Below are 18,516 nucleotides of genomic sequence, written 5' to 3'. Positions count from 1 at the left end.
GAAGCCTCGTGAAATGAGGCCGGATTAAAACCAAACCAGTATTTTTATTCCAGAAGGAACAGATTCCCAACTGTAGACAGAAATGTTCCAACCTGGTTGGGTCTCCTCAGTACAGCGTAAAGAACCGGTTTGGCTGAGTGAGAAGCTTGCGGTTAGGGTTGGGAAATGAGAGTTCTCCTTTTGGAGACTACCAATTAATTCTGCATTGTGTCATAAGGCTTCCTGAAGGTCATGCTTGATGTCAAGGGAGCTGCCTAGATCCATCGCTATCACCCGCGGTCGGTGCTTGCACCGATCGCGGGTGTTAACCTGTTCCCTGCCGCCGGCAAAGTTGCCAGCGGCACTGAAAGCATGTTACCTGCGATCGTCGCTCCCCCGAACATCGATTGCCATGGTAGCCTCAGGTCTTCGTTTGACCCGAGGCCGCAAGGCTTCTGCCTATCCATTACAATGAGCCAGTGGCATTGTACATTTGTACTTTTTACATGACATAAAAAATGTAATGAAAAATGATCAAAATGTTGCACAGTCCTCAAAATGGTAGCGATGAAAATGTTGGCTCATTTTGCAAAAAAAAAAATGACACCTCCCCCAGCTCCGTGCACCAAAGTATGAAAAAGTTATTAGCGTCGGGAGATGGTGAAAATGTTTTTTTTTTCTTTTTTGTACACAATTTTTGAAAATGTATTAAAATGCAATAAAACCTGTATAAATTTGGTATCACCGCGATCGCACCGAACCAAAGAATAAAGTAGAGGTGTTAATTGGAGCACAGAAGGAAAGTTGTAAATACTGAGCCCAAAGGGCATATGGGGTTTTTTTTTTTTTCTTTTCAATTTTTCCACATTTGGAATTTTTTTCCAGCTTCCCACTACATGGCAGGGAATAATAAATAACATCACAGGAAAGTAAAATTTGTTACACACAAAATAAACCCTCACACAGCTCTGTACACGGAAAAATGAAAAAGTTATGGATTTTTGAAGATGGAGAGCGAGAAATGAGCGAAGGGTTAAGGACGCATCCATTTTGGAGCTTAAGGCTCAGTCCCATTTTTTGGATTTTGACCTGCGTCTCTTTATATGGTTATAACTTTTGAACACTGCTACTTAAAAAGAAAAAATTATGCATTTTTTGAAAAATTTGCCATTTTCGAAATTCTAAATCATTGCGTTTTCAGGCAGATAGATTTACCGCCTAAATAAGTTGCAGAATAACATTTCCCATTTGTCTACTTTACATTTTCATCATTTTTGAAATGTCTGGATAATTTATTTTGATGTCACGCGGCTTACAAATAGATTATCGATTTTCCGTATTTTCAGAATTGACTATTTTGGGGATAAATACTGTTTTGAATGAAATTTTACATATTTGGGATTAACACCCCCCCCCCCCCCCAATATAACCAACCCATTTTTACATCTGCACCCCTCAAGCTATCAGAAACAGCTTTTAGGAAGATTGTTAACCCCTTCATAGTAATTGAATCAAAATGGCGGTGAAATTTAGAATGGTCAAATTTTGTCGGTTATATGTTCATTTAGCCCTAAAATTTACACATTTCAAAAAAAGAGAAAACCCACCGTACAATTTCTTCTGCAATTTCTCCCGAGTGCAGAGACCCCCCACATGTGGCCGTTACTTGTTTTATGGGCACACGGTGAGGTGCAGAAGGGAAGGAGTGCCCTGCAGCTGCCAGGATTTTAGTTTCCTCATTGGCCCCTTTTGTAGGCTACAACATTTTTGCTTTTTCCTTATTGGGGCCATGTGACGGCATTTTTTATTTTTTTCGGACGAGATGCTTTTTCCAGTGTTACCCTTTTTTGGTTGGTATCCCCTATTGTTGAAAGTTTAGGAACTTTTTTGAGGTCAGGAGTAGAAAAGCATCAATTCCGTATTAGATTTTTTTACTTGGTTTTTTTTTCTTGTTCACCGTATAGCCCAAAAATCATGTTATCTTTTATTCTATGGGTCGATACGATTACGGGGATACCAGACATGAATATTTTTTCTTATGTTTTTCTAAATTTGCCAAATAAAACCCTAATGTGGGGAAAAATCTATTATTTTTGCATCGCCGTCTTCCAAGTGGCATAACATTTTTACTTTTTTGGCTGAGCTGGTTGATGACCTGTTTATTTGCGGGACATGTTGTACTTTGCAACAATATCATTCTAGAGTACATACCGTATATACTCGAGTATAAGCCGAGACCCCTAATTTTACCACAAAAAAATGGGAAAACCTATTGACTCCAGTATAAGCCGAGGGTGTAGTATACAGCCAGCTAGCCCCCTGTAGTATACAGCCTGTCCCAAGTAGTATACAATCAGCCTGCCCCGATGAAGTATACAGCCTGCCCCGATGAAGTATACAGCCTGCCCCCATAAAGTATACAGCCTGCCCCCATGAAGTATACAGCCTGCCCCCATGAAGTATACAGCCTGCCCCCATGAAGTATACAGCCTGCCCCCATGAAGTATACAGCCTGCCCCAAAAAGTATACAGCCTGCCCCAAAAAGTATACAGCCTGCCCTCAGTATAATAAAAAAATAAACTTAATACTCACCCTCCGACGATACTCACCTTTGATTTGAAGTGGCGGCTCCCGGTCCTCGGCGGCGGCTCCTGGTCCTGGGCGGCGGCTCCCGGTCCGCGGCGGCAGCTCCCGATCCATTGTGGCGGCTTCTCTCTTCGATCTTCACGTGCCGGCAGTCGCATCCATGCGACTTGCCAGCGGGCGCACAGTGCGATGCGACACCGCTACATCATATTGTGCGCCCGCCGGCAAGTCGCATAGACGCGACTGCCGGCACTTGAAGATCGAAGAGAGAAGCCGCCGCAGAGGATCGGGAGCTGCCGCCGAGGACCAGGAGCCGCCGCCGAGGACCGGGAGCCGGAGGGTGAGTATTAATTTTTTTTTTTTTTAATTAACTCGTGTATAAGCCGAGATTAGGTTTTTCAGCACATTTTTTGTGCTGAAAAACTCGGCTTATACACGAGTATATACGGTATGTTTTGTTGATCACTTTTTATTGCATTTTTTGTGGGATTCAATTGGTAAAAATCATAATTTTTGGTGGGTTTTGAATGTTTTTTTTTTTTTTTTTACGGCGTTCATCGTACGGGTTCAATAATTATTTAATTTTATTCTACAGATTGTTACGGACGCGGTGATACTATAAATATGGGGTTTGTGTTATGATTTAGACTTTTTTTGCGTTATATGTCTCTTTATATGTTTTGGGGCTTATGGGCATTTTTATTGCTTTATAAACTTATTTTTTATCGAATAACATTTCTTTTTTTACTTTTTTTTACTACTTCCACCATGGGACATATTGATGTATTGCAGGGTATTAGCAGTGTCAGCCTATGGACATGCATAGGCTGACACTGTGCCTATAAGATGACATCACAGACAACATCTTATAGGCAGTTTTTACTTGCAACTCTGGGGTCCTGATCGGACCCCAGTGCTGCCATAGCAACGATCGGCGCCCCCGAAAATGGCGGAGGGGGGGCAGATCGTGTTGGAAAGACCCCCAAAGTCATGTTAAATGCTGCGGTCGCGCTAACCGTGGAATTTAACGGGTTAAACACCCGCGATCAGAGACCACTCCGACCGCAGGTGTTACTCGGGGATGTCAGCGGTAGATTACCACTGACGTTCCACGACCCCCGATGCCGGCTTGGCTATGGTGCAGAGCCGAACCAGAGCCGTAGCTCTACTCCGCGCTAATCGCAGGACCCAGCGCCATAGAGTGGTTAAAAGGAACCTGTCACCACAGAGCACTCAACCAAAGGGATTGGGTGTTTTACTGGCAGCCTTGCAGAAACCAAGAGTCATATCCAAAATAAGTCAAATATGTTAATTTGCATATTAGAAAAACAGCTGAAATTATGGTACAGTGCAGGAGAAAGGAAAAGACACAGCATATACAGAAGTAGTTTTCATCTAGTTTTCATACCACTGTGCTGACCCAACCCACTTTTGGAATTGTGAGCATTCAAGACCTGTTCACATGGTTCGGTGCTTGTGGGGTGTTGGGGCCCAGAGCCACATGGCCTTAGCCTGTAAGTATGATTACTGGTGGGCTGCTTGGTCTTAGTCCCTAATGTTGTTGTTTTACAGTGGGTACACTCTGCAGCTGAACCGATTAGTGTAGGAACCCACACAGCCTACGTGACGCCTAATACCACTGCTGCCTCCTCCTCCGTAGAGCACAACTGGTGCATCCTCTCTCTCTCAGGAAGAAACGAACTGTCAGTCATGGATAGACATTGTAACTGCACCATTTCCCATAATACACTAATATGCTAATTTGTATAGAAATAGAAATTGATCCACATGTGGTCCACAGATTTGATACAGGTGATACAGGATTTGATACATTGTGATACAGGTCTCCTCACCATCAAGGCGATATGTTTACACCCAGAAGCTGACCAATCTCGGTAAAAATCTACAATCTTCAAGAGCAGCGGTTCTCAACCTTTGGGTCGGGAATCCTTTGGGGGTTTGAACAAACATTTCACATATTTCTTATGGTCTTATAGAAAAAGACACCGCCCACCTATTGAATAATTAAATATACACTTGAATGGGAAAGCGGTGCTATACAGTTTTGCTGTTCTTACACTGGAGAGCAACAAGCCACAGAATACCGGAGAGTCTATGGGAGCACGTAAGTACGTTTCACCACTGGCTGCTGTGGGACATCACTGTGACTGCTGGCCACTGGGGAGTTGCCTGTGACTGCTAACTACTGGGTGCATCAATGTAACTGCTGGCTACGTGGTGTATGACTATTGGCTAGTGACATCCCTGTGAATGTTAGCCACTGGGGAGTTCCATGGGATCACTGTGTCTACAGTTACAATTCATAACAGTGGAAAAATTACAGTTGTGCAGTAGCAATAAAAATGATTTTATGGTTGGGGGTCACCACAAGGGGTTCATAACTCTGTTTCGAAATGGAATTATTGTTAGTGCTAACTACACAGAAAAGTTGAGTACAGATGTACAGTAAAACTTTTGTCCACAGTGAATGACAGCTCACATCATGTCTGCTGTTGTCCTGTGGGAATTTATTAAGACTGGTGCACTACTGATGCACACCATACTGTCACACGAAACTTGTTTTGGCCTAATCCAGGAGCACTAAAGTTGTCTTTACTCATGTTCTGTAATGCATCCATGCTTTACCCAAGCAGAAGGCTTCATAGCTCAGGGGTTAGAGCACTGGTCTTGTAAACCAGGGGTCGTGAGTTCAAATCTCACTGGGGCCTAACTTATTTATCCAGGCTAACTTGACTTTCTTGCTTCTGGACAGAGTTTTCTGGGACCTTTAAGACCCAGAGTCCTCTGAAGATTCTTCTTTTCAACCCTGTGAATAGGAAGCCAAGAAGCTCCACCACAGAAGTGCTTCATGGGTGCATGTGGATATTCTTGTGGTTTTTCTATCCTTGAGGAAAAACATTCATCCTTGCCGTGAGTCTTTGAGCAATGAAATGTGGGATACTTAGACCACAACATGGGTCAGGATGGCTGAGCGGTCTAAGGCACTGCGTTCAGGTCACAGTCTCTCCTGGAGGCGTGGGTTCGAGTCCCACTTCTGACAGCAAAACTTTTCCTGGAAATGACGGCTTTATCATGGCAGCCACTGCCAAATGTGTACACCTGTAATAGACAAAAGGGTAACTTCAGTCACTCTTTTTGCTTTTTTGCTAGACCAAACGTGTCCTTCAAACTCTCGAATCCACACATCTTGATGAATAGGATATGCAATCAAGGCTTACACATAGTCTTTGTTTGCCACCTGTCTCCGATCTCAGATGATGGCTTTATGGGACTATGAAAACTTAGACTTTTAAGCCATTCCTGTCATCATTGAAAGAGTTCAACAAGACAGCGATAAAATTATGATCAGGAGCATCACATATTTCTGTGGCCTCAAGCTTTTGGCCTCAAATCCCACATCTAAAATGCCAAGTTTTCTCAAAAGTTAACTGTTTTCTTTACTCACGTTTCAAAACGCATCCAATCTTTACCCAAGCAGAAGGCTTCATAGCTCAGGGGTTAGAGCACTGGTCTTGTAAACCAGGGGTCGTGAGTTCAAATCTCACTGGGGCCTAACTTATTTATCCAGGCTAATTTGACTTTCTTGCTTCTGGACAGAGTTTTCTGGGACCTTTAAGACCCAGAGTCCTCTGAAGATTCTTCTTTTCAACCCTGTGAATAGGAAGCCAAGAAGCTCCACCACAGAAGTGCTTCATCGGTGCATGTGGTTATTCTTGTGGTTTTTCTATCCTTGAGGAAAAACATTCACCCTTGCCGTGAGTCTTTGAGCAACGAAATTTGGGATACTTAGCCCACAACACGGGTCAGGATGGCCGAGCGGTCTAAGGCGCTGCGTTCAGGGCGCAGTCTCCCCTGGAGGCGTGGGTTTGAATCCCACTTCTGACAGCAAAACTTTTCCTGGAAATGACAGCTTTATCATGGCAGCCACTGCCAAATGTGTACACCTGTAATAGACAAAAGGGTAACTTCAGTCACTCTTTTTTGCTAGACCAAACGTGTCCTTCAAACTCTCGAATCCACACACCTTGATGAATAGGATATGCAATCAATGCGTACACATAGTCTTTGTTTGCCACCTGTCTCCGATCTCAGATGATGGCTTTATGGGACTATGAAAACTTAGACTTTTAAGCCATTCCTGTCATCATTGAAAGAGTTCAACAAGACAGCGATAAAATTATGATCAGGAGCATCACATATTTCTGTGGCCTCAAGCTTTTGGCCTCAAATCCCACATCTAAAATGCCAACTTTTCTCAAAAGTTAACTGTTTTCTTTACTCACGTTTCGAAACGCATCCAAACTTTACCCAAGTAGAAGGCTTCATAGCTCAGGGGTTAGAGCACTGGTCTTGGAAACCAGGGGTCGTGAGTTCAAATCTCACTGAGGCCTAACTTATTTATCCAGGCTAACTTGACTTTATTGCTTTTGGACAGAGTTTTCTGGGACCTTTAAGACCCAGAGTCCTCTGAAGATTCTTCTTTTCAACCCTGTGAATAGGAAGCCAAGAAGCTCCACCACAGAAGTGCTTCATGGGTGCATGTGGATATTCTTGTGGTTTTTCTATCCTTGAGGAAAAACATTCACCCTTGCCGTGAGTCTTTGAGCAACGAAATTTGGGATACTTAGCCCACAACATGGGTCAGGATGGCTGAGCGGTCTAAGGCGCTGCATTCAGGTCGCAGTCTCCCCTGGAAGCGTGGGTTCGAATCCCACTTCTGACAGCAAAACTTTTCCTGGAAATGACGGCTTTATCATGGCAGCCACTGCCAAATGTGTACACCTGTAATAGACAAAAGGGTAACTTCAGTCACTCTTTTTTGCTAGACCAAATGTGTCCTTCAAACTCTCGAATCCACACACCTTGATGAATAGGATATGCAATCAATGCGTACACATAGTCTTTGTTTGCCACCTGTCTCCGATCTCAGATGATGGCTTTATGGGACTATGAAAACTTAGACTTTTAAGCCATTCCTGTCATCATTGAAAGAGTTCAACAAGACAGCGATAAAATTATGATCAGGAGTAGAGATGAGCGAACATACTCGTCCGAGCTTGATGCTCGATCGAGCATTAGCGTACTCGTAACTGCTCGTTGCTCGGACGAGTATTTCGCCCGCTCGAGAAAATGGCAGCTCCCGCCGTTTTGCTTTTTGGCGGCCAGAAACAGAGCCAATCACAAGCCAGGAGACTCTGCACTCCACCCAGCATGACGTGGTACCCTTACACGTCGATAGCAGTGGTTGGCTGGCCAGATCAGGTGACCCTGGGATAGACTAGCCGCTGCCCGCGCTGCTCGGATCATTCTCTGTCTGGATGCCGCTAGGGAGAGAGCTGCTGCTGGTCAGGGAAAGCGTTAGGCTGTTCTATTAGCTTACTGCTCGGCAGGAGTGATTCTACAACAACCCAACAGCCCTTCTTAGGGCTACAATAACGTTATACTTTTTTTTTTTATTTGCTTGTGGCTGGGCTTGCTGGCACTAGTAGTGCAGCTAGTACCATATTGTGAGGAATTAGCAGGGGGACTTGCTACCGTTGTGTTTAGCTCTTAGTGACACACATATCCACCTCAAACACCAAAGTGGGAAAATTTATTAGGGGTTTGATTTCAATTAGGCACAGTCTGCCAGTTTCTTTTTATTTTACGTTTATTTTTTTAATAACTCAGTGTCATCTCATCTTGCATAGTAGTGTGCTTTAATACTTGGCTAGAAAATAGCCATAGGAGAATCCAAACGGCTTACTTACGCCTACAGTAGCGTTATATATATTTGATTTCTGGTTGATCTGCTGGTGGCTGTAGTTGCTGCAGTGCATCTACTAGCAAATTGTGAGCAATTTGGAGTGAGACTTGCGACCACTGTGTTTTGCGCTTAGTGACGCACATATCCATCGCAAAGACCGAAGTGGGAAAATTTATTAGGGCCCGGGGTTGTATTTCAATTAGGCACAGTCTGCCATTTCCTTTTTTATTTTACGTTTATTTTTTTCATAACTCAGCGTCATCTCATCTGGCATAGTAGTGTGCTTTAATACTTGGCTAGAAAATAGCCATAGGAGAATCCAAACGGCTTACTTACGCCTACAGTAGCGTTATATACAGGCGGTCCCCTACTTAAGGACACCCGACTTACAGACAACCCATAGTTACATACAGACCCCTCTGCCCACTGTGACCTCTGGTGAAGCTCTCTGGATGCTTTAAAATAGTCCCAGACTGCAATAATCAGCTTAAAATTGTCTGCAATGAAGCTTTATTGATAATTCTTGGTCCTATTACAGCAAAAAAATTTGAAACTCCAATTGTCACTGGGGCAAAAAAAAAAATTGTCGGGAACTACAATGATAAAATATACAGTTTCGACTTACATACAAATTCAACTTAAGAACAAACCTACAGTCCCTATCTTGTATGTAACCCGGGGACTGCCTGTATATTTGATTTCTGGTTGATCTGCTGGTGGCTGTAGTTGCTGCAGTGCATCTACTAGCAAATTGTGAGCAATTTGGAGTGAGACTTGCGACCACTGTGTTTTGCGCTTAGTGACGCACATATCCATCGCAAAGACCGAAGTGGGAAAATTTATTAGGGCCCGGGGTTGTATTTCAATTAGGCACAGTCTGCCATTTCCTTTTTTATTTTACGTTTATTTTTTTAATAACTCAGTGTCTTCTCATCTGGCATAGCAGTGTGCTTTCATACTTGGCTAGAAAATAGCCATAGCAATAGGATAGCATCGTTTGGTTTTAAAAACTAAAAAACACACAAAAAAAAAAAAAAACACAAAAAAAAGTTAAAAAAAAAATTAAAGTTATAACTCTCATTTTCAAAATGTTTAACCCGAGGGCTAGGGGTAGAGGACGAGGGCGGGGACGTGGGCGTCCAACTACTGCAGGGGTCAGAGGCCGTGGTCCTGGGCGGGGTGAGACACCACCTGCTTATGAGGGAGCAGGGGAACGCCGCAGAGCTACACTCCCTAGGTTCATGTCTGAAGTTACTGGGACTCGTGGTAGAGCACTGTTGAGGCCAGAACAGTGCGAACAGGTGATGTCGTGGATTGCCGACAATGCTTCAAGCAATTTGTCCACCAGTCAGTCTTCCACGCAGTCCACCCATGTCACCGAAATCGGCACTCCTCCAGCTCCTGCACCTCAGCCTCCTCCCCCCCAGTCTGCCCCCTCCCAGCAAAATTTGCCATTTGAACCGGCATACTCTGAGGAACTGTTTTCTGGACCCTTCCCACAGTCACAAACCACTTGTCCGGTTGCTGATGAGCAATTTTCCGATGCCCAGGTTTTCCACCAGTCCCAGTCTGTGGGTGATGATGACCTTGTTGACGTACTGGAAGAAGTGTGTAAAGAGGTGTCCGACGATGAGGAGACACGGTTGTCAGACAGTGGGGAAGTTGTTGTCAGGGCAGGAAGTCCGAGGGGGGAGCAGACTGAGGGATCGGAGGATGATGAGGTGACAGACCCAAGCTGGGTTGAGAGGCCGGGTGAACACAGTGCTTCTGAGACGGAGGAGAGTCCTCGACCAGAACAGGTTGGAAGAGGCAGTGGTGGGGCCAGACGGAGAGGCAGGGCCAGAGCTGGTGCATCAGTGCCAAATGTGTCAACTAGTGAAGCTCCCGTGGCGAGGGCTCCTGCGGCGAGGGCTAGATTTTCAGAAGTCTGGAGGTTCTTTAACCCCTTCGTGTCTATGCCATTTTAGACCTTTAGGACCAGGCCTGATTTTTAAAATTTGCCCTGTGTCATTATAGGAGGTTATAACTTTTTGACACTTTAACATATCCAGGGGATTCTGAGATTGTTTTACCGTCACACATTGTACTTCAAAGTAATATTAAAATTTTGATGATATCTTTTGTGTTAAGTTATGAAAAAAACTTAAATTTGGCAAAAATTTCAAAAAATTCTTCATTTTCATAGTTCAAAATGTTCTGCTTTTCAGGCAGATAGTCATAGCACCCAAGTAACTTTATAACTAACATTTCCCGAATGTCTGCTTTATATCGGCATAGGGTTTTATGCATCTTCTCTCTTTTCTAGGTTGTTAGGAGGTTCAGAATTTTGGGAGCAATTTTTCTCATTTTTATGAAAAACGCCAAAACCCTTATTTAGAGCCACCTGCTCAGCTTTAACTGACTTTGAGAGGCCTAAACAGCAGTAAACCCCCATAAATTATGCCATTTTAGAAACTACACCCCTCAATGTGTAAAAAATCAACTTTAAGAAGTATGTTAACCCTTTAGATGCTTCACAGTGGTTAAAACAAAATGGAGGTCTAATTTACAAGCTGTCATTTTTTTTAGACAATATATTAATTTTGGCCAAAAATTAAACCGTCACAAAGTATTAAATGACAAAAAACTCCACAAAGTTTGATACCCAATGTCTCCCGAGTATGAGGATGCCCCATATGTGTTGGTGACTGCTGTATGGGCGCACGGCCGGGCATAGAACGGAAGGAGGCGCCATTCAGAGCAGATCTGCAATGTCACATTTTACAGGCTATAAAATGTTTATTTTTTTGTAATTTGGACATATGGGGGATTATTTTTTTGTGGATGAGATCCACTTATCAGGTACATCATTTACGGGGGGGCTCAATAGCCAATAATCAGATTTTATTAACTCTTTCTTGGTGATGGTTAAAAAAATCATTAATTCTTGTTTATGGTTTTTAGCGTTTTTTTCCTCGGACGTTCACCGTACCATAAAAATAATGTGTTATCTTTATTCTACCGGTCATCACGATTACGGCGATACCCCATTTACATGCCTTTTTTATGGTTAACTTGTTTTGCAGAATATAGAACTCATTTTGTGAGACATTTACTTGTTTTTGTATCGCCATGTAACAATGGGCAGAACATTTATATTTTTTTGTTTACAGCGCTGGTTTACAGCTTATTTTTTGCGGGACAAGCTGTACTTTTTCTTGGTATCATGTTGGGGTACATTTTACTTTTTGATCACTTTTTATGCACTTTTTATGCGATCAGATGTGAAAATTTAATAATTTTTGTGAGGTTTTTTTGTGTTTTTTTTTACGGCGTTCACCGTACGGGTTCAGTGACCATTTTATTTTATTTGACGGGTTGTTACGGACATTGTGATACCCAATATGTTGTGGTTTTTTTGGTGATTTTCACTTTTTTTATGTTTTATATGATTACTGCATGGGACGGGACTTAAGGGGACTTTTATTCTTTTTAAATAATTTTTTTTTAGTTGCACCTTTTTTTTAAACTTTTTTTTTACTGTTTTATTTTGTCCCAGGGTGGGACATGAACAAGTGATAATTTAATCACTTGTTCATTGTAATATGCTGCAATACTAATGTATTGCAGCATATGACATAGTCAGCCTATGCATTCTGCATAGGCTGACAGCTGCACTGTTAGATCGTGCACAGTGCACGATCCTAGCAGGCAGCTGCCACAGGCAGCCTAGGGGACCTGATCGTGCCTCTAGGTTGCCATGGCAACGACCGGCACCTCCGTGCCCTGCACGGAGGGTGCCGATCGTCGCGCCAATACACCATAGACGCCGCGGTCACTATGACCGCGGCGTCTATAGGGTTAAACAGTCGGGATCGCGATAGTCGCGATCCTGGCTGGTACTGCGGGATCCCAGCTACCGCGTACCGCTGGGATCCCGCGGCGATCGCAAGGGCTCAGCTTCTGAGCTCGGGCGATCGCCATGACGTGATTCTACGTCAAGGTGCGGGAACTACCCGCATCCTATGACGTAGAATCACGTCAGGGTGCGGGAAGGGGTTAAGGAAACACCGGATGACCGACGGACTGTGGTGTGCCACATTTGCCAAACCAGGATCAGCAGGGGTTCCACCACTAATAGCTTAACTACCACCAGTATGCGCAGGCATATGAATGCTAAACACCCCACTCAGTGGCAACAAGCGCGTTCACCTCCGGCCGTGCACACCACTGCTCCTTCCCCTGTGTCAGCTGATAGTCAGCCCCCTGCCCAGGACCCTGCCCCAAAAACCCCATCGTCGCCTCCACGATCCTCCACAGCATCCACCAGCGTTCAGCTCTCCATACCCCAGACGCTGGAGCGGAAACGCAAACCCACCCGCACGCCCAAGCCCTTAATGTGCACATCTCCAGATTGCTAAGCCTGGAGATGCTGCCCTATAGGCTAGTAGAGACCGAGGCCTTTCGCAGCCTCATGGCGGCGGCCGCCCCTCGGTATTCGGTCCCCAGCCGCCACTACTTTTCCCGATGTGCCGTCCCAGCCCTGCACCAGCACGTGTCAGACAACATAATCCGTGCCCTGACCAACGCCGTTTCTGACAAGGTCCACCTGACCACGGACACATGGACGAGTGCTGCCGGGCAGGGCCACTATATATCGCTGACGGCACATTGGGTTAACTTGGTGGAGGCTGGGACCGAGTCTGACCCTGCGGCTGGTCATATACTGCCGACGCCGAGGATTGCGGGGCCTACCTCGGTCCAGGTGTTTCAGGCCTACTATGCCTCCTCCTCCTCCCACCCCTCCTCCACCTCCTCCTCCGAACGACCATCCGTGGGCATGGCGCCATCAGTCGGTAGCTCTAGGCACAGCAGCAGTGCCGTCGCTAAGCGACAGCAGGCGGTGCTCAAACTGCTGAGCCTAGGCGATAAAAGGCACACCGCCCAAGAACTATTACAGGGCATCACGGCGCAGACTAATCTGTGGCTGGCACCGCTGAACCTGAAGCCAGGCATGGTTGTGTGTGACAACGGCCGTAACCTGGTGGCGGCTCTGCAACTCGGCAGACTGACACATGTGCCATGCCTGGCCCATGTGTTAAATCTGATAGTTCAGCGTTTCCTCAAGACATACCCCAATCTGTCTGATTTGCTCACGAAGGTGCGCCGCATCTGTGCGCATTTCAGGAAGTCCAGCACAGATGCTGCCACTCTCAGGGCAGCGCAGCGCCGCCTCCAACTGCCCGCTCACCGACTGTTGTGCGACGTGCCCACGAGGTGGAATTCAACAGTGACCATGTTATCCAGAGTTTACCAGCAGCGCCGAGCGATTGTAGACTGCCAGATGTCAACTTCCACCAGAACTGGTAGTCAGGTCAGTCAGCTTCCTCAAGTCTACAATGAGGAGTGGACGTGGATGTCTGATATCTGTCAGGTGCTGAGTAACTTTGAGGAGTCAACACAGATGGTCAGTGGCGATGCCGCCATCATCAGCCTCACCATCCCGCTGCTTGGCCTGTTGAAAAACTCTCTGGTCAGCATGAAGTCGGAAGCTTTGCGCTCCTCACAAGAGATGGGGGAAGAATATTCCCTTGTTGATAGCCAAAGCACCCTTAGGTCTGTTTCTCAGCGCATATCGGAGGAGGTGGAGGTGGATGAGGAGGAAGAGGAGGAGAATGTTGGCGAGACACAAGAGGGGACCATTGTTGAGTCCTTCACTGTTGAGCGTGTATGGGCAGAAGAAGAGGAGTTGGAGGAGTTGGAGGAGGAGGAAATGGACAGTCAGGCCAGTGAGGGGAGTGAATTCTTACGCGTTGGTACTCTGGCGCATATGGCAGATTTCATGCTAGGCTGCCTATCCCGTGACCCTCGCGTTCAAAGAATTTATTCCAGCACCGATTACTGGGTGTTCACTCTCCTGGACCCACGGTACAAGCAAAATCTTTCCACTCTCATCCCTGGAGAGGAAAGGAGTGTGAGAATGCATGAATACCAGCAGGCCCTGGTGCACAAGCTGAAACAGTATTTCCCTTCTGACAGCGCTAGCGGCAGAGTGCGTAGTTCTGCGGGACAAGTAGCGAGGGAGAGTAGGCGAGCAGGCAGCTTGTCCAGCACTGGCAAGGGTACGCTTTACAAGGCTTTTGCCAGCTTTATGTCACCCCAGCAAGACACTGTCACCTGTCCCCAGTCTCGGCAGAGTAGGGCTGATCTTTACAGAAAGATGGTGAGGGAGTACGTAGCTGACCATACCATCGTCCTAAATGATCACACAGCTCCCTACAACTACTGGGTTTCAAAGCTGGACATGTGGCACGAACTGGCGCTGTACGCCTTGGAGGTTCTTGCCTGCCCTGCCGCTAGCGTCTTGTCCGAGCGGGTTTTCAGTGCAGCTGGTGGCATCATCACCGATAAGCGTACACGCCTGTCGACTGACAGCGCTGACAGGCTGACGCTTATCAAGATGAATAAAGCCTGGATTTCTCCTAATTTCCAATCTCCACCAGGTGAAGGAAGCTCAACCTGAATAATTTATCCACTCCTCCTCATTTTCCTCCTTCTCCTCCTCTTTGTACAGTAAAGCAGAGGAAACTGGCTATTTTTTGACAGGGCCCACTGGCTCTAGCTATAGTACTTTATGCATTTAATTTTTATGGAGGGCCACCGACCCGGTCCTCTGTTTTAAACAATTTTTGGGAGTGCCACATACAGGCACTCAATCTATACAATTTTTCTGGAGGGCCACCTACCTGCTTCTCTGGTTTGAAAACTTTTTTGGACTGCCACATACAGGCACTCAATCTATTCAATTTTTCTGGAGGGCCACCTACCTGCTCCTCTGGTTTGAAAACTTTTTTGGACTGCCACATACAGGCACTCAATCTATTCCATTTTTCTGGAGGGCCACCTACCTGCTCCTCTGGTTTGAAAACTTTTTTGGACTGCCACATACAGGCACTCAATCTATTCCATTTTTATGGAGGGCCACCTACCTGCTCCTCTGGTTTGAAAACTTTTTTGGACTGCCACATACAGGCACTATCCAAATTGAATTGTCTCCATAGCAGCCTCCACACGTTGTCTACATTGCTACCTCCAAAAGTCGTCCATATAGCTGCCTCCATACATTGTCCCTTTATCAAACGAGGTGTGTCAGGCAGAAATTTGGGTTGTTTTCATGGATTCCACATCAAAGTTGTTAACTTTGTCGCCACCCTGCTGTGTTATCCACAAAATACACTGGCAAACTTTTACCATTTACGGATATTATTTCAGCGCTTCTTGCGCATCTGTTTACATTCCCCTCACCCGCCATATCCTAAACTTATAAGAACGCTACTACACTTGATCTTATACAAAAGGTTCTTAGAAGTGCTGTTTGGGGAGTAGCCTAGAGACAGGGGCTTGGATTGGCGAAAGCTCGCCTGGCAGCGGAGCGCCAGCTCCATGCCAAGAACCTACTAACATAGTTTTAACTGCAGCACCTTTAATCTACTACTAGTTCACTGCCTCCATACATGGCCGCCTTATCAAACGTGCTGTGTCAGGCAGAATTTTGGGTTGTTTTCATGGCTTCCACAACAAACTTGTTAACTTTGTCGCCACCCTGCTGTGTAATCCTCAAAATATACTGGCAAACTTTTACCATTTACGGATATTATTTCAGCGCTTCTTGCGCATCTGTTTACATTCCCCTCACCCGCCATATTCCAAACTTATAAGAACGCTACTACACTTAACTTGGTGCAGGCTGGGACCGAGTCTGACCCTGGGGCTGGTCATATACTGCCGACGCAGAGGACTGCGGGGCCTACCTCGGTCCAGGTGTTTCAGGCCTACTATGCCTCCTCCTCCTCCCACCCCTCCTCCACCTCCTCCTCCTCCGAATTACCATCCGTGGGCATTGCGCCATCAGTCGGTAGCTCTAGGCACAGCAGCAGTGCCGCCGCTAAGCGACAGCAGGCGGTGCTCAAACTGCTGAGCCTAGGTGATAAAAGGCACACCGCCCAAGAGCTATTACAGGGCATTCCACATCAAACTTGTTAACTTTGTCGCCACCGTGCTGTGTAAGCCACAAAATATACTGGAAAACTTTTTTCATTTACGGATATTATTTCAGCGCTTCTTGCGCAGATGTTTACATTCCCCTCACCCGCCATATCCCAAACTTATAAGAACGCTACTACACTTGATCTTATACAAAAGGTTCTTAGAAGTGCTGTTTGGGGAGTAGCCTAGAGACAGGGGCTTGGATTGGCGAAAGCTCGCCTGGCAGCGGAGCGCCAGCTCCATGCCAAGATCCAACTAACATAGTTTTAACTGCAGCACCTTTAATCTGCTACTAGTTCACTGCCTCCATACATGGTCCCCTTATCAAACGAGCTGTGTCAGGCAGAATTTTGGATTGTTTTCATGGCTTCCATGTTAACTTTGTCGCCACCCTACTGTGTAATCCACAAAATATACTGGCAAACTTTTATCATGTACCGATATTATTTGAGCGCTTCTTGCTCACCTCCTTTGGTTCCTCTCTGCCACCCATTGGTTTGAAGCCTGAGTCCATTTAGGGTATGTTGCCATGACACTCTCTAGCCTGCCGCTGCTGCCGCTGCCGCTGCCTCTGCGTGCCGTCCCCTATAGTGTCAGGGTCAATTATTGGATGTTTTAGATGCTATCTAGCCTCATTCGGTCACTCTGTCATGGCCATGCTGTTGCCCATAATTTTGGCATAATGGTGCGATTAAGCAGCCTCAGAGGCATCCATGCATGCTGCCCCTGCTGTTTCCTGTCCATTTCCGTGGTGTTTAAATCCTTTTCTGAGGTTCCCAGGTGTTTGGCCAAGCTTGGGTCTTTGACCTTTAAGACCCAGAGTCCTCTGAAGATTCTTCTTTTCAACCCTGTGAATAGGAAGCCAAGAAGCTCCACCACAGAAGTGCTTCATGGGTGCATGTGGATATTCTTGTGGTTTTTCTATCCTTGAGGAAAAACATTCACCCTTGCCGTGAGTCTTTGAGCAATGAAATTTGGGATACTTAGCCCACAACACGGGGCAGGATGGCCGAGCGGTCTAAGGCGCTGCGTTCAGGTCGCAGTCTCCCCTGGAGGCGTGGGTTCGAATCCCACCTCTGACAGCAAATCTTTTCCTGGAAATGACGGCTTTATCATGGCAGCCACTGCCAAATGTGTACACCTGTAATAGACAAAAGGGTAACTTCAGTCACTCTTTTTTGCTAGACCAAACGTGTCCTTCAAACTCTCGAATCCACACACCTTGATGAATAGGATATGCAATCAATGCGTACACATAGTCTTTGTTTGCCACCTGTCTCCGATCTCAGATGATGGCTTTATGGGACTATGAAAACTTAGACTTTTAAGCCATTCCTGTCATCATTGAAAGAGTTCAACAAGACAGCGATAAAATTATGATCAGAGGCATCACATATTTCTGTGGCCTCAAGCTTTTGGCCTCAAATCCAAAATCTAAAATGCCAACTTTTCTCAAAAGTTAACTGTTTTCTTTACTCACGTTTCGAAACGCATCCAAACTTTACCCAAGAAGAAGGCTTCATAGCTCAGGGGTTAGAGCACTGGTCTTGTAAACCAGGGGTAATGAGTTCAAATCTCACTGGGGCCTAACTTATTTATCCAGGCTAACTTGACTTTATTGCTTTTGGACAGAGTTTTCTGGGACCTTTAAGACCCAGAGTCCTCAGAAGATTCTTCTTTTAGACCCTGTGAATAGGAAGCCAAGAAGCTCCACCACAGAAGTGCTTCATGGGTGCATGTGGATATTCTTGTGGTTTTTCTATCCTTGAGGAATAACATTCACCCTTGCCGTGAGTCTTTGAGCAACGAAATTTGGGATACTTAGCCCACAACACGGGTCAGGATGGCCGAGCGGTCTAAGGCGCTGCGTTCAGCTCGCAGTCTCCCCTGGAGGCGTGGGTTCGAATCCCACTTCTGACAGCAAAACTTTTCCTGGAAATGACGGCTTTATCATGGCAGCCACTGCCAAATGTGTACACCTGTAATAGACAAAAGGGTAACTTCAGTCACTCTTTCTTGCTAGACCAAACGTGTCCTTCAACCTCTCGAATCCACACACCTTGATGAATAGGATATGCAATCAATGCGTACACATAGTCTTTGTTTGCCACCTGTCTCCGATCTCAGATGATGGCTTTATGGGACTATGAAAACTTAG

The 18,516-nt window shown here is 45.7% G+C and overlaps 4 non-coding genes across 4 annotated transcripts; all 4 read left to right on the top strand.

Annotated features, from left to right (window-relative positions):
• The first annotated feature begins 5,222 nt into the window (after window positions 1–5,222).
• Window positions 5,223–5,295, top strand: TRNAT-UGU (transfer RNA threonine (anticodon UGU)). Its single transcript has one exon. It is a non-coding gene; the product is annotated as a tRNA-Thr (tRNA).
• Window positions 5,296–6,067: 772 nt separating this feature from the next.
• Window positions 6,068–6,140, top strand: TRNAT-UGU (transfer RNA threonine (anticodon UGU)). The gene has a single exon. It is a non-coding gene; the product is annotated as a tRNA-Thr (tRNA).
• Window positions 6,141–6,905: 765 nt separating this feature from the next.
• On the top strand, window positions 6,906–6,978 carry TRNAP-UGG (transfer RNA proline (anticodon UGG)). Its single transcript has one exon. It is a non-coding gene; the product is annotated as a tRNA-Pro (tRNA).
• Window positions 6,979–18,195: 11,217 nt separating this feature from the next.
• TRNAL-CAG (transfer RNA leucine (anticodon CAG)) lies at window positions 18,196–18,278 on the top strand. The gene has a single exon. It is a non-coding gene; the product is annotated as a tRNA-Leu (tRNA).
• Window positions 18,279–18,516: the final 238 nt, after the last annotated feature.

Source organism: Engystomops pustulosus, chromosome 1 (assembly GCF_040894005.1).
Source record: "Engystomops pustulosus chromosome 1, aEngPut4.maternal, whole genome shotgun sequence".
Classification (NCBI taxonomy): domain Eukaryota; kingdom Metazoa; phylum Chordata; class Amphibia; order Anura; family Leptodactylidae; genus Engystomops; species Engystomops pustulosus.
Note: the sequence above shows the minus strand (reverse complement) of the source record. Positions and strands in the feature narration are given on the sequence as shown.